Source organism: Coffea eugenioides, chromosome 6 (genome assembly GCF_003713205.1).
Source record: "Coffea eugenioides isolate CCC68of chromosome 6, Ceug_1.0, whole genome shotgun sequence".
Classification (NCBI taxonomy): domain Eukaryota; kingdom Viridiplantae; phylum Streptophyta; class Magnoliopsida; order Gentianales; family Rubiaceae; genus Coffea; species Coffea eugenioides.
In genome coordinates, this window is record NC_040040.1 from 32,715,833 (window position 1) to 32,738,893 (window position 23,061).

Consider the following 23,061-nt stretch of genomic DNA (forward strand, 5'->3'; position numbering starts at 1 on the left):
GTTGCTCAAATATGACTTGTGTATGACTTGTTACTTGAATTGACTTATTATTGCATAGGTGAGTGTGTACTTTACCGCACTCGACCTAATTTGACTGAATTCCTATTTTACTACTATAAGTGAACTGTTTACAAGTGAACTGATATTCATGCGCATGAGTTGAAAGTAATGGCCTAGATCCTAAACCCCATCGGTTAGTTAATCGAGTCGAGCCGGCAAGGGCCTGGTTGATTAGATAACGAACTCTACGTCTATTGTTTTGTCGAGTGAAGTGTTATCTTCTCGACTAATTGGTATGCTCGAGTATTACCATCCACTATTACTATTGGAGTTCGGGCCCGGTAGGGGGTTGTTCGGTGGACGAAGATCGGAGTTAAGTGGTGCTCTACTAGACTTGTTATAATTCCATCGTTGACGGAGTGTCAACAAAACCTGGACAAGTTGCGATGGAACCTACTCCCGAGAGCAGACTATATCCTTGTCGTGAATGTGTATTTACTGTACATTGTTAAATGAGTTATTTGGATATTACTTGTTCCATGGAACACGTGATCATGCCGACATGTGAATGTTGTAATGCCTAACTATTTGTTGTGATGTGAGACGGATCTAGACGAACACCAAGTTGGGATGTTTTGCGGAACTTTGACCCTTCTAGAATCACGAGCCACGAACTAAGGAGATTCCTTAACCCACGACTAGCCACTTTAGTGAACCAAAAGTATAGATAGAAGAACGCCACAATCAAGGAGACTACTTGATTGATAAGTTCGTTGAACAACTTGAGATTGATTCTCAAGTATTCAAAGGAAATTCTCTTGAGGCAAGAGAGAGTGAAATAACTCACATATATTTTATAAAATCTGAATTTTCCCCCTAATGAATGAAAACCTAGGCTATATATAGCCTTACAAGACAAAACCCTAACTCGGCTAGGCTAGGCCTTTGGCCCGATTCCACTACTCAAATCCACTATCTAATGGTCAGCTTATAATTGATCCAATGAAAACTTTAAGCTGGCCCAACATAACCCAATAAAAGCTAATTAACCAACTTAAGTTATAGTGAGCCTAGACTCTATAAATCGGATCCAACTCAACATGAGGTCTTGGACCGAATTTATTCCTAGCAAATAAAATAGGAATCTAGAAAATAAACTACTAACTATTACTAAAAGATTCAATCTCTTGCAGCCCAAAACATGGCCCATAAGCGGCCCATATTTCGTATCATTCCCCTCCTCTTGAAAAAGATTTGTCCTCAAATCGTGTTTGGAAATGAATAGTACTACAAGAATTGGCAGTATGAAACTTCAAATCTCCACATATTGGCTCTCTTAGAATGAATGATACTTGCATACGTCATGATTATTGTAATTCGGTGCACATGTCTCTTGGTCAGCTTAAAAATGCTCACAATCTGCCATGGAAAACTCAAGGCTTGACTCCAACCACTCCAAAGCTCTCTAATCAGTCCTGTGTCATGAATGGTCGACTTTGGACCTACACAATAAATCACACGATTAGCATTTGTAGGTATAAAATCACTTGATAGCTTACCATTCACATTCACAAGATAAGGATCTTCATAGTGATGCTCAATCAGGTTAGAAAAGTCCCGGACATGATTTTGCAAAGTTACAAAATTCATTGCAAGTTGTTGTTGGTATGGCCTATCTTGCACAAATGGAGTAAGATCGAGATAGGCAGCTTCTGAACCTTCAAATTGAAGAATAAAATCAGGTTGTAAGGAATCAGAATTTGGAGCAATGAGGAAAGGATTGTCACCAACAAAATAAGAAGGAAATTTATAACAAGTTTCAAGTGTAGAAACTCCCTTTGAAACTTCATTATTCCTCCCAACAAGCAAATCAGGCTCATGGTTGACGTTGAACATCAGTGGATGACAAAGAGAGACAACACTTAAGGTGCAAACTCCATGAAAAGTTTGATATTCACCAATGGATTTAGGCATAGAACATGCCAAGATCAACTCAATTTTTCCTTGCTTAACCTGCATAAAAGTAGAAACACTAAACAAAGTAGAGTCAAGATCGTTAGAAAAAACATATGGTCTCACATCCTTTCTCACAATCAGCTTACTCTTAGAATTTTTAATCTCTTGTTCATGCTCAGTAGCTGACTTTTTCCCCTCATTATTCTCAACCTCTTTCTCCTTTTCAACTCCCTCGAATTTTACCTCTTCAGTCACAATTCTCTCCTCCAGCTCTTTCTTCATACTATAACGCTCATGCTCACTCTTCATGTATGCTAGATCAATACAAAGTTGCTTAGAGTTAAGCGACACAAGCTTGGTACGACGGCCATTAAATGTGAAGGAATACTTATTAGTATATCCATCATATTTGACTTCTCGATTAAACATCCACCATTGTCCCAACAGCACATGCGTCACTTGAATGGGAACCACATCACACAACACCTCATCCACGTATTGACCAATACGAAAAGGAACAAGTGTGTGCTTGGTAATCCAAATATCACCACTATCACTTTGCAACTTGTAAGGGCGAAGATGATCAATGGTTGGAAGATTCAATTTCTCAACCAAGACAGTACTTGCGAGATTAACTTCACAACCCTTATCAATGGCTAAGCTGCAAACTTTATCCTTGATATGGCAACGTGTATAAAACCAATCATTTTTTTGAGCTTTGATGATTTCCAATTGCTCAGTTATCTCACGCAATGCCACAGTATTTACTCCTTTAGGCACAAGATGGTGAAGCTCCAGTTGAGCATTCGTTTGTCTCATACTTTTAGTACCTGCAAAACTCAACAAAAATTAGTAGAACAGTCCTCACTCGCTCCCTTACGTGTTTCACTCCTCTCGTGTTTTCACTCAAGTGTGTATGGCACTCTAATGCTCTCACCAATTCACTTCTCAAACCACTTGTTTGTTTCCTTTGAAGAAATCAGAAATTTTCTCAAGGAAGTTCAATCAAACTTTAATCAATATAGCTCCCAATTGTATCAAAGGAACAAGGAAACAAAAAGTAGAAATGGAAAGCTCAAGTAATGAATAAGGAATGGAAGAGCAAAAAATTGATGTACAAAGAAAAAGAAAGTCCAAGGACGATGATGGAGTTCCCAAGTGCTTTACTTAATTGCCCAATTGATTTTTGGAAACAAGTTAGGTGTTGGACTTATTTGGAAATTTCCTTAAAGTCGGCTAACCAAACAGAATTATTACCAAAAAATTTCCAGATTTCTGCTCCTTTTAAACCTTCCAAAGTCGGCTGCAAAACAGAATTTGGTAGCTTCCTAACCGCTGAAAATTTCCAGATTTGGTACCTTATCAAATCAGAATAGCTTCCACGAAAAAAATTCCAGATTTCTTGTCTTCTTAAATTCCCCTCAAAGTCGGCTGGAATTTCCTAAAAAATTTTCCAGATTTGGTAGCTTCCTAACCCCAAAATTTTCCAGAATTACCTCTTCTTAAATCCCCTCAAAATTTTCGTCCCTTACTCTCCCTCAAGAACAACAATTCGGCCCTCCCCTCTTTGCTCCACACAAGGACAGTTTTGACGCTTGGTGCTAACAATGGCTTCACAAGATGACACAAGCAACGTCACCCAAGAATACCCCAAGCGGCCTGCTCAAGAAACTCCCAAGAGGTTTACTCCTAAGCCAAGAAAGCCCCGTATGGATGCAAGGACGTACAAGAAACTGTTTATACGTAGGGAAGTGCAAATCTTCAAGAATCAAGATGGTCAAGATCCTCAAAAGACTCAACGGGTGATACAAGTGATCAAGGCTCAAGGTGTGCAAGATTTTCAAGAGGAGGTTGGTCAAAACTTTTGAGTAGTCTTTTTCTTGATGTAATTTTCTGGTTTGTTGAAACAATTGCAACAAGACAGAATTTGGCAAATAAAAGTGCGGCTTCCTTCTTTGTTGTTTGCTACCCGAGTGCCCTTTCTCTTTTTCTTTTTTTCTATTTTTTTTTTGACTCTAAGAACACACAATTACTCGGCTGTTCTTGGGTAAAATTCCAGAATTTAATGTCAAACCAATGTTCTCCTTCAATCCTCCAATAACTATCAAAACATGTATCAAGATTTTGAGACTTCAAGATTAGTTTCAAGAAACTCAAGAAACCCTAGATTATGGTAGTCCCTCTCCAAGATTCCAACCCCAAACAAGTTCAACCACAAAATCAGTTTAGGAAATTAATTAAAACAACTTGGTGGAATAAACTAAAGTTTGGACAGATTTGGCAAGAAACTTGCGCCCAAGGAAACCCTAGCGGCTGGATTTTTTTTTTTTACTCTAAACCAACACAAAACTTCAAGAACAATATAACAAGACACCAAAATAAGAAAGAAACACAAGTTATGAACAAAAGTTTTTTTTTCGGGATGAACAGTGTCGCTACAGTAGCGATGAACAGTATCGCTACAGTGCGGCGCGGTGAACAGTATCGCTACAGTAGCGATGAACAGTACGATGCTACAGTACTTTTTTTTTTTTTTTTTTTTTTTGTAATAACAATCGGATTTGACACAAGGAAGACACGACCAGAATTGCAAAATAAAATTGACTAGAAAGCTTACGAACAAACTCAACGGGATATACTTGATGTCGTCGACTAGCTCTGGATACCAACTGATGTGAGACGGATCTAGACGAACACCAAGTTGGGATGTTTTGCGGAACTTTGACCCTTCTAGAATCACGAGCCACGAACTAAGGAGATTCCTTAACCCACGACTAGCCACTTTAGTGAACCAAAAGTATAGATAGAAGAACGCCACAATCAAGGAGACTACTTGATTGATAAGTTCGTTGAACAACTTGAGATTGATTCTCAAGTATTCAAAGGAAATTCTCTTGAGGCAAGAGAGAGTGAAATAACTCACATATATTTTATAAAATCTGAATTTTGTCCCCCTAATGAATGAAAACCTAGGCTATATATAGCCTTACAAGACAAAACCCTAACTCGGCTAGGCTAGGCCTTTGGCCCGATTCCACTACTCAAATCCACTATCTAATGGTCAGCTTATAATTGATCCAATGAAGGCTTTAAGCTGGCCCAACATAACCCAATAAAAGCTAATTAACCAACTTAAGTTATAGTGAGCCTAGACTCTATAAATCGGATCCAACTCAACATGAGGTCTTGGACCGAATTTATTCCTAGCAAATAAAATAGGAATCTAGAAAATAAACTACTAACTATTACTAAAAGATTCAATCTCTTGCAGCCCAAAACATGGCCCATAAGCGGCCCATATTTCGTATCATGTTGTTTACTTGGAACCTCACTAGGCTTTTAGCTCATCCCTTTATTTGTTTTCCTTAACAGGGTGCGAGACGAGAGAGAGAAGAATGGTACTAGTTTGTAATAGAAATTCTTAAACTTGTAATCGGCCGACATTGTATTAGAGTACTAGTTTTCAAGTTCTTATCTTATAGCTTGTACTTTGGTTCATCTATTTGACTGATTTGTAGCATGTAAATGTTATTTTGAAGAATTTTAGTGTTATTGATTTGGTATCCAAAGAATAGTGAATTCGAAAGTTGTAGCCCTCATTTTAAGTAATTGCAAATCCTATTTATACTTAGTGAAGTGATTGAACTACTTGCATCTCATTTCGCTTAGCTGTATATCTATGTATGTATGTTTTCTGATGTTGGGTGGTTTGTAATATTTATTGGGAAGTTTCGTGCTTATTTTGACGTTAATGTCATCTCTGAAGTTAATGTTAGTAAGTGAGTCCTGGCGAGAGTTGGGTAGGCAATCCACTAGCCTTTGGGGTTCGCCCTAGAGGGAGGTAGGGTCGTCACATATTTATTGAAAAATCTAGTAATATAAACATCGATGAAGCTTTTGAGGTTTACATTGACCTTCTTAACTTGATAATTATTGGCAATGACATCCACAACTAGAGCCTTATGCTGGCTGGATGTAGCTGGGATGGGATTAATTGATGAAGCTTTTGATTGTTTTGGAGACCGATTTTGTGAAGACTCGAAAATTCCTTCAAAATTTCCTCCCATTTTTGAAACATTAATTTATATTTCCTTCTATATTTCTTTACTTGACTATTTAACTATTTACTAGGCCTAAATTTCATGGTGATTTCATTAGTTGAGTCAAGAGTTTTACTTTTACTTTTAAAGTCAGAGTAAGTTATGTGAGGACTCATGTTTTATTCTTAATTTAGTCATTTTTATAATTATTTGCCCTAGTGTTATTTAATTATTCTAGTATTGCATGAATTGCTCTTAAATTTCATTTTTTTCGCACGCGCGTCCAAAGTTTCTCCGAAGTCATGCCGATCTGATTAATTGGTGAATTAAGGAATTAGTATTAGACTCGTAAGTATGAGTAATTAAAGTGTTGGAGGAATTACCTTGGAGGATTAGTGTATAAGTGTATCAAACAAGAGAGAAAAGTGGTAGTACAAAACCTTATTACGACACTATTAAGAGTTGACTTTTGGCAAGCTTAATGGCTACTTTTCCCTCCAATCTTTCCTCACAAGCTTCACACTCATCTCTCTCTCCTCTCTCTCAGCCGAAACTAGCAAGGAAAGAAGGGAAGAATAACTCCATTTCTTTTGGTTCCATTTCAGTTGTAAATCATCATCCAACTTCATAGTTCCTTGGGATTTCATTCCATCTTGGAGAAAGGTGAAGACTTGTGGAGTTTTCTTGGTGAAAATTTGGTAGAAACACTCACTTCCAACTAGGGTTCATAACTTGAAGAGGTAACCTTTCTTCACCTCTTAATCTTTCAAATTATAAGAAGAGTAGGGCTTAGTTTTCATGGGTTTGAAACCCTAATCGCGTGTATAGGCTAGCGGACTTGAGGAAACATTTCTCTTGTTTTAAATCCTAAGCTAGATGTCTTGATGAGGCCTTTAGCGAGCTGACTTGAGGCTATATTGTTTGATTATTGTTGTTCATGTGATGAATGAGATGATTATGGTTACAAAGTGGAGAGAAATTTAGAAAAATTGTGAAGGGAAAGCTGGCCGAAATTCTGTTCATGTTGTTCTGTTTTTAATTTGAAATTTTGATGCTCGTTTGGCTGTTAAATTGATGGATATATGTTATATTATGTGTGTAGAAAGTGTTTTTCAAAAATCATGTCGGATGGTTGCATAAAACTTGAGTTTTGGAAAAGTTTGAAATCTGGAAATTCGCTAGCAGGGTAACCGGACAGTGGTCCTTTGCTTGAATATAACTCTTTGTACAAAAGTCGAAATTGAGTGCCGTTTGCGGCATTCAGAGCTTTCAAACGGGTATAAAAACCCCCTGCTAGTTCGTTTTGAGCAAACCGTGGTAAGTCAGCAAAATGGACTGTCCTGCTTTGCCTGGTTGTCCGAGTGAAATTGGGAGGCTGCATCTTGTGGCTCAATTTTGTTCCACTTGTGAAAAGATTTTCAAAATGATGCCTTCTGATAAATTGTAGAATTTTGAACCTAGTTTCTAACATGATAAACCATTCTCAATTTGGATTTGTATAGAGTTAGATATGGTTTGATTTCAAATCTGCGACAAAGCTGGAAACTGGAAAATTTTCCCTTCCCCGTTGACCGAATGGCCAAGTCTGTTTTGGGATGTTATATTTCAAAAATTTTGGTGTCATTTACCCATCAATTGCTCATTAAATGTTTCTGGAATCTTGGTTTAAAAAATGGAGCGAATTGGGGCTGATTTCATTGGACAAAACTTTTGAAAAAGAAAGAGAGATAGGGTTGGCAGATTAGCTTTGAGAAATTTCACAAACTTTGGTCATTTCGTTAACTACCTTCCCATGCGATTTTTTGCCTTAATTTTATAGAGAGGTAGTCCGCATATGGAAGTTTAAGTGTATCAAATTTGGCATAATTTCAATATCATTTCGAGACCCAAATGATGCCCCAAATATTGCTCTTCAAAACTGGAAATTCACTGATCAGGTCGTGAAAATCAACCGAATTCAAACTGTTATAGCTTGATGCTCAAAACTACGGATTTAGTTCCAGAGGCTTATTTTATTATAAGCCTTATTTTATTATAAATTCCTGAGGCTGATTCACTTCCTATGAATTTTGCCGAATTTCCAAACATCGCCAAAAATCAAGACTGGTTTTGTCTTGTCTTCATGAATCCACAACTTTGAGCTGAAATTTGAATGCTTTCTAGTTGGAAGCTTGGAAAGATGTCTTCTGGGAACTTTTAGTACTTTGGATCTAGTTTCCAATGGTATAAATTTTTCCATTTTTGGAAGTGCCAAACTCAAGATCTAATTTTTCAAGTTTTGTCGCGCAAAACTGAAAATTTCTGATTTTTTAGGAAATGAACTTATGAGAACTTTTCACTTCCTTTCGATATTGATAGACCGTTTTAAACCCGATTTCATGGAGGGTACAAGTTTTCCTTGTGAGTTTAAATCCTTACTTTTGAATCTTGAATTTCAATAGAGTAAAGCTCTCTTGTGGTATTGTTCTACGTTTAAACGAATGCATTTTCTTCCTTGTATGATAAGTGGTCGTGAGTTTACGTGAATGATGTATGGTCCCTATTTCTTCAGGTGCTCAAGTGAGTCTTGAAGAGAATCTTGGGGGGGACAACTAAAGACTTTACTCGTTCAATTACTTTTGAATTGGTGAGTGTCAAGTGCATAAATTGTTGTGTTTACTTGATTAATCTTACTTGTATACGTGAACATGATTTGTCGAGTCGAGTGTGTACTTTATCATACTCGTTTTCTTTTACGTGAAGTATAATTGAAGTGTGTGAAGTGAATTGCTAAGTGAATTACGTGAAGTGTTGCAATAGTAAATTATACTTGTGTTGACTATGTCGATTGGAGTCAATCTCATCGACTTGTACGTGTAATCGTGGGGGACGCCCAAACTCATCGGCTGACCTTGCGGTTCAAGCCGGCATGGGTTTGGTCGAGAAGCTTGGTGAGCCATGAGAAAATCATAACTTTGATCTATTTGAGAGATCTAGTTTGGCATATTCGAGTAGTATCGCCTTTTCTAATTTGATGTGCAGGCCCGGAGCAGGGGGAGTACCGGTGAATGGGATTGTGAAGTAAGTGGAGTTCTACGGACTAAATACCTATCCGGTTGACGGAGTGTCATCACGTGGAGGTATTGGATTGAGTCTCGGCAAAGCAAGTAGAATCTAACTCCTGAGAGCTCCTATAGCTTTATTAATTGTGTTTTATTATTAATTGTGAATTTCTTGAACTTTATAGCTTTAATTTTTGTACAAGTGTTATTGTTACTTGAACTGTGTTTGCATGTTTTTTTCTTGGCCTCACTGAGCATTCACTCACCCCATTAGTTTGTTTTCCTTAACAGGAGCTCGGAATGAAAAGAATTTTGAGGAAACAGACTTGATTACTTTTGATTAGAATCTTGGGATGTAATTGATTAGTCGACTTCTAGTGGTTGTATTTTGGGAAAAATTGATGTACTTTTGGTAACTTATGATGTAAGATTTGAATGTTTTATTAGGGAAGCGATTTTTCTTTACTTCGACCTTTATTATTTCGGTTGTTTATCCTTAAGTTTGAATTTGACTTGTATCGAGTCCTGGCGAGAGTTAGAGAGGCGTTCCGCGGATACCCTTGGGTTCGCCATAGGGAGAAGTGGGGACGTCACAAGTTAGGGTTTTGGTGCATTTTGGTAGTGTGATCGATTGGTGAGGTGTGTGTGCTAAAATTTAGTGGATAAGAGCGGGTATTAAGTAGGAGAAAGTATGTGGTTAAAATGTGCTAAGAGTAAGTTAGTGAATCATAAGTTAAGATAAAAGAATAAGAGAGTTAAGAAAATAGGCTTGAACCGACGGGCGTCGTTTGTTACCGGTAGAGGACACCACTTGCCCGATACTTTCTTATCCTAATCTTCTTGTTTTTATTTCATTTAATCTTCCCCAAAATTAACGCTAAGCTAGCTGAAATTGTTGACCAAGAGAAGGAAAGAAAAGAAAAGAAAAAGAGGAAAAATCTTGGTTCGCCAAGTGTCGACGATCCATGACATGTTGACAAAGAAAACTTTCTTTCCTTCTTATCTTTCTTTTGGCCAAGCGTTCTCTCATTTTTTCTTGTTATGGCTGAAATTAGAGAGGAGAGAAAATTTCTCCAAGTTCTATCTTGCTTCCTAACTTGATTTTATGGGAAAATCAACCTTAAACCCTAAATCCATCCATAGAAGGTTGCAATAAGGAAGGGAGAACCTTGGTGTGGTGTGATTTTGAGGAAAGTGTGAGGACTCGCATATTTATTCTTAATTTCACCTATTTTAAAATTATTTGTATTGGCATGTCATTTAATTTTATCACTTTAGCATAAATTTTACTTAAATCAAATTTTATCGCTTACGCATAAAAAATTCTTCAAAAGTCTCACCGGCGCGATTAATTGGGGATTTGGAGATTTAACCTCGGACTAGTACGAATGTTTTGCTCTGTTCTTACTGAAACAGTGAGTTGGAGCTAAGATTTGACTAATTTCGGATTTGAAACTGGAAAAAGTGTCTTCTAGAGAATTTTAGTTTATTGAGTCTATTTTCCCAACGGCATAAGATTTGCTAATTTTGGACTTATGGAACTCAAGTTATGATTTTTCAAAGAAGGTTACCCAAAACTGAATTTTTCCTTGGAAAGTGACAACACTCCAAAGTCACTTGGAAACATTTTCTAAGTTTCAAGCCTAACTTCCTTGGTTATTTGTATCTCATTTCGTACTTGGGAAATAGATTTCATCCCCGAGTCTAATGCCCTTGGTTCCCACGAAATTGAACCATAAAATGGGTCGTTTTAGCTAAAGTAATTTTTGGAAGATTTCACTAGTTTTATACTCGAAACTTGGAACTTTTAACTTCAACATTTACTATGAAAATGAGTAGCATTTTGATGGATTTGGACTCCATAAGATTAGAAAATGTGAATGCTCCTTTATATTCTAAAACTTGGGTATAGGATTAGAAGTTTTAAAATATGAAAATCATTTTTTCCTCAATTTTTGTGCCAAAAATTAAATAGGGTACTTTCTTTTTTGGAATCGAAATTTCTTGCCATGACTTGACTCGAAAATGACCGTTGATTTCTCTTTGAGTATTATTTCAATGATTAAGAAAGAAAGTCTCTTTTAACTCAACTTGAGAGTGTGGTTTTGAATGTGGGTCGCAAGAGAATATTTTTCTCATTGGCCTTGGTCGAATACCTAGATAGTCATAATTGTACATGCCTTAGGTGATCACGTGGACGCCGAGGAGTTTGTTTGACCTCTTGCTTTTGTTCTTGTTTTGCTCTTGATTTTTGGTAAGTGTCTAGTGCATGTTTCATGTACTATGATTGAAATGATATTTGTACAAGTGTTATGTGAAATTGTCATGATTTATGAATTTACCAAGACAAGGGTATACTTTATAGCCATTGTCCTCTCCCTCATGAATACTCACTACTTGTATATGAATTTGCGTGACTTGAACTTGTACTTGAACATGCTTGTAATTGTGAGTACCGAGCGGCAGCATGTACCACACCTTATTTGGGTGAGAAGTGTCTCTCATACCGACTCAATATTATGACCGATTTTAAGTCGATTGGAGCATTGTCTCATCGATCACTTATACTCATGGGGATGCCCAAAATCCAATGGTTAGCCATTCAACTCAAGCCAGCAAGGGCCATTCAACTCAAGCCAGCAAGGGCTTGGTTGAGGAGCTTGGTGAACCTTGGACTCATATACTTGAGTTGCTTGGATATACTCGAATAATATCAAAACTTATTTGACGTTCGGGCCCGGTAGGGGGTGTAACAGTGGACGAAAATTGGTGAAAAGTTGGGTTCTACGGACTTGTTACTCGCTCGATTGACGGAGTGTCAACACTTCAAAATTGTGGATCAAGATTCTCGGTGAAACAGTGTGGATATAGCTTTTGAGAGCTCCTGTATCCTTTTATGTGTGTTTTACTTCTTATTTGCGCACTTAAATGAAATTTCATGTTAAGTCGTTTTAAGTGTGATAGTTGATTTAATTTATGTTACTTGCTTGCTTGCTTGATTTTCTTGGCCTCACTGAGCATTAGCTCATCCCTTTAAGTTGTTTTCCTTAACAGGTTTGGAAGTGAAAGTTGGGAAGTTCTAGACTAGCGGTTTGTAGTTGAAACTAGTGAATCTTTTGTATGATATTGGAGACATTGGAAGTGTAAACTTTATTATATTTAAATTTTGGGATTGTAATTGTATACAGTAGCTTTAGACGAATTTGGATTGTATATTTGAAGTATTCCTTTAATCCTAAAGTCTATGGTTGACTTGTGAATTTCTTTTAAACTTGAATGAGTGCGTGAATTCTAACGAGAATTGGGCAGACGCCTCACTAATACCCTAGGGTTTGCCCTAGGGAGAGGTGGGGGCGTCACAGTTGGTATCAGATTTTTCGGTTTCAGATCTTGTAGTGTATCCTAGGATTGGAGTTTAGAATGCCGGACTGTGGGATTAACTTGAATATTACATGAACTGGAGAACCACTGTGTCCTAGTGATTAAAGAGAATTGGTACTTGAGAGTTTCTTATATGGCGTTGGTGGAAACAAAATCGAGGAATTATGTGGTGTTATATCGAAAGGAAACATTATGTGAGAGATTAATAGTGAAAGATTGAATGGGATTCGAATTATCTTTATACTTGTAGGAATGAAAGGAATCGGTGCAAATAGTGGTATTTGCTATCAGAGATGAGAAACCGAGATTTGGTAGTTAATTCCACATATGATGGTTTTGAACCAAAACAAAAGAGTTTTCAAAGGAATAAAATGCATTTTCCACTTATTTACCTACTGAAAAAGTTTCCGCTTTGAAAAAAAAAGTTTATCCATGATTTGAATATGAAATTCTTGGTTTTCAAGGAGAGAGCCTATCTTCAGGTGTAAGAACTGAGGGATATTTGAAGATGTAAAGTGATCGCATCCGAGAGTTTGAAGTTAGTGTGATCGAGGAGCAAGTGTACTAATGGTTTTGTGGATAGTTCTAGGAGTTCCATAATTGCATTGACTAAAGGGAAGGACAGCTAAGAGATAAAATGGAGAGGCTAAAGTTTGATAAAGTGTAATGGCAAAAGTTAGGACATGAAAGATCTGAGTGCTAGATCTAAGGCTGAACAAATTGAAGAGATTGGAATTATGAAGGTTGTCGTGGCCTAGGCGAGTAAATCCCTGGTTAGGATTTCTATTGATGGTGGTCTAATTTGAAATTTGATGCATGTCTTGAATGTGTATTGTGCTAGCACTGTAGACTTGCTTAATTTCTGATATATTTGGACTTGTTATATGTTTACTTGTACCTGTTGTGATCATATGCATCAATTTTGTGAGATCTGATAATTGTATTTTGGATTATGATTGACTAGTATTGCATCTATGATTACGTGATCCTCGCCCTTTTATACCTGTATTGCCTTAGGCTTGTGTGAGAAATAGAAACCAAAGAATGGCGTTGAGGATATAGATAATATAGGAGTACGGTTTAAAGATATATGTTGAATACATTGGTGTCTGATCATGATATGAGTTAATCATTGTTTGGGGTGCGAGGTAACTTGATGATTCACTTTAGTCCATGGGAAGAATGAATGTTGGCAATGATGACTTAGTACTTTATTTACGCTTGAACATAATGGTATGTGTATGAAGATAATCCGGGTTGAATAGTTGTAAACTTTCAATTGTGTTGGTGAAAGACTTTTGTCTTATGATTAGTAGTTAAGGTTCAAGGATCCATGATTAAAGGGAATGTAAATTGGTCCATCGAATCTTAGATATAAACCAGATAGTTTTGGGAAGAAATTTAATCTATCTTTTGATAATGGAACATGTTATACCTGACTTTAGAAAAAAAAAATTTCAGTACTTCATGTTTAAAACCTCCTATACTAGTTTTACCTGCTACGTGTGAAGTTTGACAAAAAAAATGATGATGAATTCAAAAATTTTTCATTTGATAATATACTTCCTTGTCTTTCAACGCCTTTTAGATATTGATATTTAATTTTGCTATAAATGTGCTTGTAAAAGTAATTTAAATTTTCGATCTTGTTTTTCTTGTTTAAGTTATTTGGATAATTCTCTTGTACGATATTTTCATAAAATTTGAATTATTAAGATCGTATCTTTTATAAAAAAAGATTTTAACCAAGTATTTTATGTCCTCCTCATCTTACCTTTCCACTTTAGAGTTAACTAAGAGAGCCTCCTTGCAAACAACCAAGAATTTTAAAAAAAATTACTCTTATGAGCGTCATTCTGAAAATTTTATATCATTCTCTTAAATTTTAAACATTTTGATTTTTGTTATAAAACTATATTTTCTCTTTGTGAAGAGGAATGAATCCAAGAGCCTTATTATATCTGATGTAAGGTTCGGAATAAGTGACTAGCGGACTATGATAATATATTATTAAATTTAAGGTTTATCCTTAGTGTTTTGATATTTGTATACATTTGTATGGAATTGGATGTGATTTTTTTTTTGAAGTTATTGATTACTTGAGATTTCTTTCTAACCATTTTGAAAGATTAATAGGGTTAAGGCCTAGTAGGACAAAATTACTACGTTGTTAAGATCTTATAGAATTTGATATACGAGACATTAAATTCATTGAGAATACTTAAGGACCATTGGGATATTGAGGTAAGGATTACATGATTTGTTCTTAGATTTGGACAAGAATTCTTTATTTGTTTGTGGTTAATAATGAAGGAAGGTAGTTCGAATAGAGAAGATAGTATGTGGTCAGTGTACTGTGTTTGATTTCAGGATCCAGCAAAAGTAGTAACCAAGTTTCATAGTTATCGTTTTCACTTTTCATTAGGTCTTCAAGCTTATACTACCCTGCACATTTTGACATTCTTGTTAAACTTCCTTAACATATTAGTTTAGCCTTACGTGGCAAGATTTTCCCTCTAGGTAAGTTTGTTGTAGTAATATGAGTAAGAGAAGGCATTTGAGAATTGGAGGAAAATCCTGTAGCATCAAGTCTATGCGAGCAAAGGTGAGAATTTCGAGAACGAAATTCCTTTTAAGGGGGAAAGAATGTGAGGACTCGCACATTTATTCTTAATTTCATCTATTTTAAAATTGTTTGTATTGGCATGTCATTTAATTTTATCACTTTAGTATGAATTTTACTTAAATCAAATTTTATCGCTTACGCGTCAAAAATTTTTCAAAAGTCGTACTAGCGCGATTAATTAGGGATTTGGTGATTTAACCTCAAACTAGTAAGAATGAGTATTAGTGATGTAAGAAAAACTACCTTGAAAGATTAATATTTGAGAGTAAGAAACAAGAAGAAAACTAGCTAGTGCATGGCACTATTTGACCACTATTTCTAGTTGACTTTTAACCACTCAAAAAGGCAAGTTTTCTCTTCAATTTCATATCACAACCAAAGCTTCATTTCTTCTTCCTTTTCTCTCTCTTGGCCGAATGCTTGGAGCTCCAAAGGAAGGGAAGAAAAACTTCATCTTCAACCATAAATCTTGCTCCAAGAATCTCTCCAAAAGCCTTCAAACCTTTGGAAGTTGATCAAGTTAGAAGAAAATTCTTGTCTTGTGGTGATTCTTGGTGATCTTGGTGGTGCAAAGCTTGACTCTAACTAGGGTTGAAGAAACTTGAGTGAGGTAACTAGCTTCACTTCACTTGATCTTTAGTTTCATGCAAGATTTAGTAGTAACTTTGGGTTGTTATGAAAGGGTATTTGAAACCCTAAACAAAGCTAGGCTAGATGACTTGAGGATATCCTTATTTCCTTGATTTACTCTTAGGTAGATGTCTTGAGGAGAATTATTAGGTAGTGGACTTAAGAATTTCTTGTTTGTTTGGTTGTTATTTTAGTAATTTCTAGTTTGATTTTGGCTTGAAAGTTGGAGAGAAAAATTTGAAGGGAAAGAGGGCCAATGCTGTCCGAGTTTTTGTTGATTCATTTCCCTTGATTTATTTTCAAATTTTGTTGTTAAATTGCTGCAAAAATGCTTGTTATATGTTGGGTTGTGTGTGTGGAAGTTATCTCTCAAAAATCATTTCATTTAATTGGGTAAAATTTAAATTTAGAGAAGAGAAACCAACCTGGAAAATTCTGCTCAGGACAGCCAACCAGAGTGTATTTAACTGCACATAATTTTTCGTACAGGATTCAAAATCAAGTAATGTTTGTGGCATTTGAAACTAGACTCCGAGGGCTTTCTAACGGTATAAAATACCCCTGCGAATTCATTTTCTGTGAGCCGTAGTAATCCAGCAAAATTGACTGTTTTTTTCCTACTATTTTAGTCGTGAGACCTGCACAGCTGCAGCTTGTAGCTCGTTTTTGTTCCCTTGTGAAATGAATTTGAAGATAGTTTCTTCTAGTGATTTTTAGCATTTTGAATCTAGTTTTCAATGCCATAAACCATGTTAATTTTGGACTTATGTAACCTTAATTAGGACCTGATTTCGAAATTGTGTCGGATACTCCAAGGCTGGAAATTTGTGAAATAGGTTTCAAAAACCAATTTTTGAAAAACTATGGTATCTTGGTGTAGAAAGATCCAAATTGAGTTCCGCTTATTGTGTTTGAAACTAGACTTGGAGTTCTTTTCGTGGTATAAATGTCAAGGGCTGGTTCGATTGCTATGACTTTTTTCAAATTTCCAAAATTCACTGAAAATACAAGACTGTTTTGCTCTGTTCTTACTGAAACAGTGAGTTGGAGCTATGATTTGACTGATTTCGGATTTGAATCTGGAAAAAGTGTCTTCTAGAGAATTTTAGTTCATTGAGTTTATTTTTCTGATGGTATAAGATTTTCCAATTTTGGACTTATGAAACTCAAGTTATAATTTTTGAAAAAAGGTTGCCCAAAACTGAATTTTTCCTTGGTAAGTGACAACACTCCAAAGTCACTTGGAAACATTTTCTAAGTTTCAAGCCTAACTTCCTTGGTTATTTGCATCTCATTTCGTACTTGGGAAATAGATTTCATCCCCGAGTCTAATGCCCTTGGTTTTCACGAAATTGAACCATAAAATGGAGCGTTTTACCTAAAGTAATTTTTGGAGGATTTCACTAATTTTATACTCGAAATTTGAAACTTTTAACTTCAACATTTACTATGAAAATGAGTAGCATTTTGATGGATTTGGACTCCATAAGATTAGAAAATGTGAACGCTCCTTTATATTCTAAAACTTGGGCATAAGATTAGAAGTTTTAAGATATGAAAATCATTTTCCTTTTCCTCGATTTTAGGGCCAAAAATTAAGTAGGGTGCTTTCTTTTTTGGAATCGAGATTTCTTGCCACGACTTGACTCGAAAATGACCGTTGAGTTCTCTTTGAGTATTATTTCAATGATTAAGAGAGAAAGTCTCTTTTAACTCGACTTGAGCTTGTGGTTTTGAATGTGGGTCGCAAGAGGATATTTTTCTCATTGGCCTTGATCGAATACCTAGGTAATCATGATTGTACATACCTCAGGTGATCATGTGGATGCCGAGGAGCTTGTTTGACCTCTTGCTTTTGTTCTTGCTTTGCTCTTGACTTTTGGTGAGTGTCAAGTGCATGTTTAATGTACTATGATTGAAATGATATTTGTACAAGTGTTATGTGAAATTGTCATGATTTATGAACTTGCCGAGACAAGGGTGTACTTTATCGCCTTTATCCTCTCCCTCATGAATACTCACTACTTGTATATGAATTTGCGTGACTTGAACTTGTACTTGAACAAGCTTATAATCGTGAGTACTAAGCAGCAGTATGTACCACACCCTATTCGGGTGGGAAGTGCCTCTCATACCGACTCAGTACTTTGACCGATTTTAAGTCGATTGGAGCATTGTCCCATCGACCACTTATACTCGTGGGGACGCCCAAAACCCAATGGCTAGCTATTCAACTCAAGCTAGCAAGGGTTTGGTTGAGGAGTTTGGTGAATCTTGAGCTCATATACTTGACTTGCTTGGATATACTCGAGTAATATCAAAACTTGTTTAACGTTCGGGCCCGGTAGAGAATGTAACGATGGACGAAAATTAGTGAAAAGTGGGGTTGTACGAACTTGTTACTTGCTCGGTTGACGGAGTGTCAACACTTGGAAATTATGGATCAAGATTATCGGTGAAACAGTGTGGATATAGCTCCTGAGAGCTCCTGTATCTTTTTACATATGTTTACTTTCTATTTGTGCACTTAAATGAAATTTCATGTCAAGTCGTTTTAAGTGTGATATTTGATTTAATTTGTGCTACTTGCTTGCTTGCATGATTTTCTTGGCCTCACTGAGCGTTAGCTCATCCCTTTAAGTTGTTTTCTTTAACAGGTTTGGAAGTGGAAGTTGGGAAGTTCTAAACTAGTGATTTTTGCTTGACACTAGTGAATCTTTTTTATGATATTGGAGACATTGGAAGTGTAAACTTTATTATATTTGGATTTTGGGATTGTAATTGTATATAGTAGCCTTAGAAGAATTTGGATTATATATTTGAAATATTCCATTAATCCTAAAGTCTATGATTGACTTGTGAATTTCTTTTAAACTTGAATGAGTGTGTGAATCCTGATGAAAGTTGGGCAGACGCCTCGCTGATACCCTAGAATTTGCCCTAGGGAGAGGTGGCGGTGTCACAGGAAGAAAGTTGTGATTTGCTACTCTCCTTAGGAATTGAGGGTAATCTTGGTAAGGAACTATTTTTTCCCTTTAATCTTACATTTAAGTAGGCATATGACTTGAATATGGAAGTATTGTGGTTGGTTTCATGGATTTGTGTTGTTATTGAAATTTTTCAGCTTTTATTTATATTTTTTAGCCGTGAATTAGGAGTTTTTAGCTTTGATTTGGATATGAAAGTTGAGATATGAAGATTTCTAACTTTGATATGAAATTTTAGCTTCAAAATAGGACTTCCTAACTTTAGTTATGAAATTTCAGCCTTGGTAGAAAATTCTCCAGCTTAGGTATATGTTGATTATAGCTAGTTTGTGGCTAAAATAAGTACTTTATTATCCTATACCTTATGAACTTGATTTGTGGCTGTCTTGTGGTGTTGAGTGGGCTAATTTGAGAAGAAAATGTAGCCTTGAAATGGCTGGAAAAATTGGTAAACACAAAGGAAGTGCTGCTGAAATTTTTTTGCAGGAGACCTTGAGCAGTCTTAGGAAATCTGTTATATCTTGGTGTAGAAAAATCCAAATTGAATTCCGTTTGTTGCATTTGAAACTAGACTCATAGCTAACTATGAAAATTTCAGAATTTTCACAATTCCTATGAATATCTGTGATTTTCCAAAGTTGACTGAATTTCTATTCATGTTCTGTCTTTCTACTGGATAAAGCAGCCGCTTGAGATTGGATTTTGACTGACTTGTGGATAGAATCTTGCAAAGGTGTCTTCTGAGAAATTGTACCCCTTTGAATATATTTTCCAACAGTATAAAGTTTATAAATTTTAAACTTAAGAAAATTGAAATATGATTTTTCAAATAGCATCGCGTAAAACTAGGAAAAACTCTGTTTTCTTAAAACTGTCCTTACTTTCACTTCCAACTTCAAGTTGGAGTTGTTGAACCATTTTGAGTTTAATTTTTCTTTTGAAATAATGTGACTTGGCATGTGGATCTCATGGCACTTTATAAATGTGATTTTAGGACGTGGAGGTGAGGTCGGATGTGCACATGAAGTGAACACTTGAACTTGTACCGTGGTGAGTGTTCCTTGCATGTGTGTGTTTAAAATGACTATGTGAAATGTTGTGAATATTGTCGGAATGTTAAATGCTTTCTAATGATTGCTAAATAGATTTTTGATGGGCGAGTGTGTACTTTATCACACTCGACCCAAGCAAAAGTGAATTTTCAATGATTGAATGCTACTTGTGCATGAATGTAAGCCTTTTGGCTGAACTGGGCCTTTGCCCTTCGTTGCCAGTCGACTCGAGCCAGAAGCGGATTTGATCGGGCGGCTGGTGACCTTGGGACAGTGTTTGGTATACTCGAGTATTATCACGAAACCTGGTGAAGAATTGGCCAATGGATTCAATGCAATGATATCAATGAATGAATGACAAGAACACTAAAGGAGTTTTTACTTGCAAACGTTTTCTAATGTTGGCAGGATAAGGAAAATAGTTGGAGAATGAATGAATAAATGACTTGAATGAATGGCTCTAAGTGAGCACGTATCTTTCCAATGACTGAATATTTATTTCTTGAATGACTGGATATTATTTGTGCAAAGTGTTCAAACTGTTAAATGCCATATTTCCATGGTTTCTTTACTGGATTACTTGTTTAGGAATCTCACTGGACTTTTAACTAATTCCTTTTTTCTTTTCCTTATAGGAATGGAGGTCCGAAATAATTAAGTGTGAACTAGAGTGTATAACCCTCTTGTACTTATACTTTTGGTTGATAGGATATATTTTGACATTTGAAGTTGTATCATACGTTTGGCTTTCGGGTTGTAAATAAGTTTACATTTTGGTTGGATTGTAGAACTTAAATGTTATTTTGGAGGCTTGAATGATTAATCTTGAGAGTTGATAGAGTGAGTGAGTGAGTCCTGGCGAGAGCTAGGCAAGTGGTCTGCCAAACCCTTGAGTACGCCCTAGGAGAAAGGTGGGGTTGTCACAGGTGGTATCAGAGCCATTTCATGTGGTCTCTGCACGGGGTGAGTTTGGGCAAAGTGGTGTTATGGTCCCTATTATGTGAATGAGTAAAGACTGAAGTACTCTTCTAGAGCATAGGTTGTGAATCATGAACGTTATAGCGCATAAAACTCTTATCATAATACTTGGAGAAGATAGATATGTATGTCAGGTAGGAATCTCTAATATAGGTGATTTACTCTTGGAACCGGTCGGCTCGAGTTGTGAATTATCCTCTTTTCGGATTCTTGTACCTGAGTACTAAAGAATTCATACTTTTATGATGATTACGAATGAAATTGAGGTAAGTTTGAAAATACGATTAGGCCATGCTTATATGAATTCTTTTTAGCTCGAGAGAGTAGGTTATTACCTTGGATTGATATTACTAATGATGTATTTGAATTTATACATGCAATTGAAGAGTTTTGTACTTTGACTAATTTAAGATACTTGTGGTTGAGGTAGTAGAAGTGAACGTAGCCAAGGGAGGTTAAGGGTATGCAGGCCCTAATGAATTTAATCTTGAGTCTAATGTAGGGCAAACTGCAGCTGAGGGAGAAGTAGAATTAGTTGGTTTGATAAAGACCTAGGTTAAAGATTCAAGAATACAGGACGTAGGTGTAGGTAACTGGGATGACAAGTCATTTCTTGTTATACCACTATATGTATGCTGCTAGTGACGTGTCAATACTAATGTGTATAGTATCTATTTTGTTTTACGCACTTGGTTTTGATCAATGAATGAACTTGGAATGCTATAAATGTACTAAGTGCATTTTCATATCTTTGATTGTGCGATTTAAAAATGTCTTTCTTTTGCTGTTATAGTCGATTGATTTTGTTTATGTGCTACATAACCTTTTGAAAAAAAAAGAGAGAGAAAGGTATGAAGAGTAGACAAAATCAAGTACAAGGGGTTAGTCGGGGACGTGGGGCTAGCCGTGGATGTGGCGGTGGGCAAGTGTAAGAACCAAGAGAAACAAGAGATGTGGCGGCAGAGCAGCAACAGGAACCAAGGACCGAAGCAGGGGATCAAGTAGCAATGGCAATATAACGAATGGCTAATATCTTAGCGCAATTGGTAGAGCAACAAGGTCGAGCTCCAATGAATCAGCCTAGGAACCCTGAAAACGGAGAGAATGGGGCTTTAGAGCGTTTTCAAAAGTTTGTTCCTCCTAAATTCCTTGGAGAACCTGATCCAGAGACGGCTGAGCATTGGTTGGAGGTTATGGTTAATATTTTTACGGCCTTGAATTATACGGAGGAAAAACAAGTGGCATTTGCTGTCTTTCAATTTGAGGGACCCGCTCAGGCATGGTGGAATGTTATTAGGGTAAAATAGGAGAGAAAACATACGATATGGACTTGGGTAAATTTTAGGAGAGAATTTAATGAGAAATAGTTCCCACCTCTGGTCCAAGAGAAGAGAGAGGATGATTTTATTAGGTTATGTCAGGGAACCTTAAGCGTAGCTGAATATGAAACCCAATTTACTAAATTGTCTAAGTTTGCTCTTGAACTAGTGGTTACGGAGTAGAGGAGGGTGAGACGATTTATACAGGGGTTGAATCTGGAGATTCAAGAAGCTTTAGCAGCTGCTCAAGTAAATACTTTTATTGAAACTCTTGAGAAGGCCCAAAGGATTGAGAATGCAAAGGCGTACGTAAAAACTTTTCATTCACGCAAAAGGAGCGCACCTAATAGTATACATGGAGAACTTAGAGAAAATGCAACATCTTCCAAAGTAAAAAGAGCAAATTATTCACCCTATCCACCATGGACACTAGGAACGCTAGAAGAAGGTTCTACAAGGAAAAGTGAAGTGGAAAAATGGCAACAAGAGGGAATTCCTGGAGAAGGCCAAAAGGTGGCTTCTCGTTTGACCTGTGGATACTATGGGAAGACAAATTAGATTAAAAATGATTGTTGGAGGAAGGGACGAAAGTGCTTAGTGTGGGGGGGGTACCGACCATCAATTAGTAACTGCCCAAAGAAACAGCCACGAGGGAATAGTGTTCAATAAGTGGAAAGAACCAAATCTAGACAAGCTAATGAAAGAGAAAACCGATCAAAAGTACCAGCACGGGTATATGCCTTAGACAAGCAACAAGCTCTGGAGTCATCTGAGACAATGGAAGGTAAAAATGTCGAGGACGAAATTTTCTTAAGGGAGAAAGAGTGTGAGGACACGAAAATTCCTTTAGAATTTTCTCCTATTTTTGAAACATTAATTTATATTTCCTTCTATATTTCTTTACTTGATTATTTAAATATTTACTAGCCCTAAATTTCATGGTGATTTCATTAGTTGAGTTAAGAGTTTTACTTTTACTTTTAAAGTTAAAGTAAGTTAGGGTTTTGGTGCATTTTGGTAGTGTGATCGATTGGTGAGGTGTGTGTGCTAA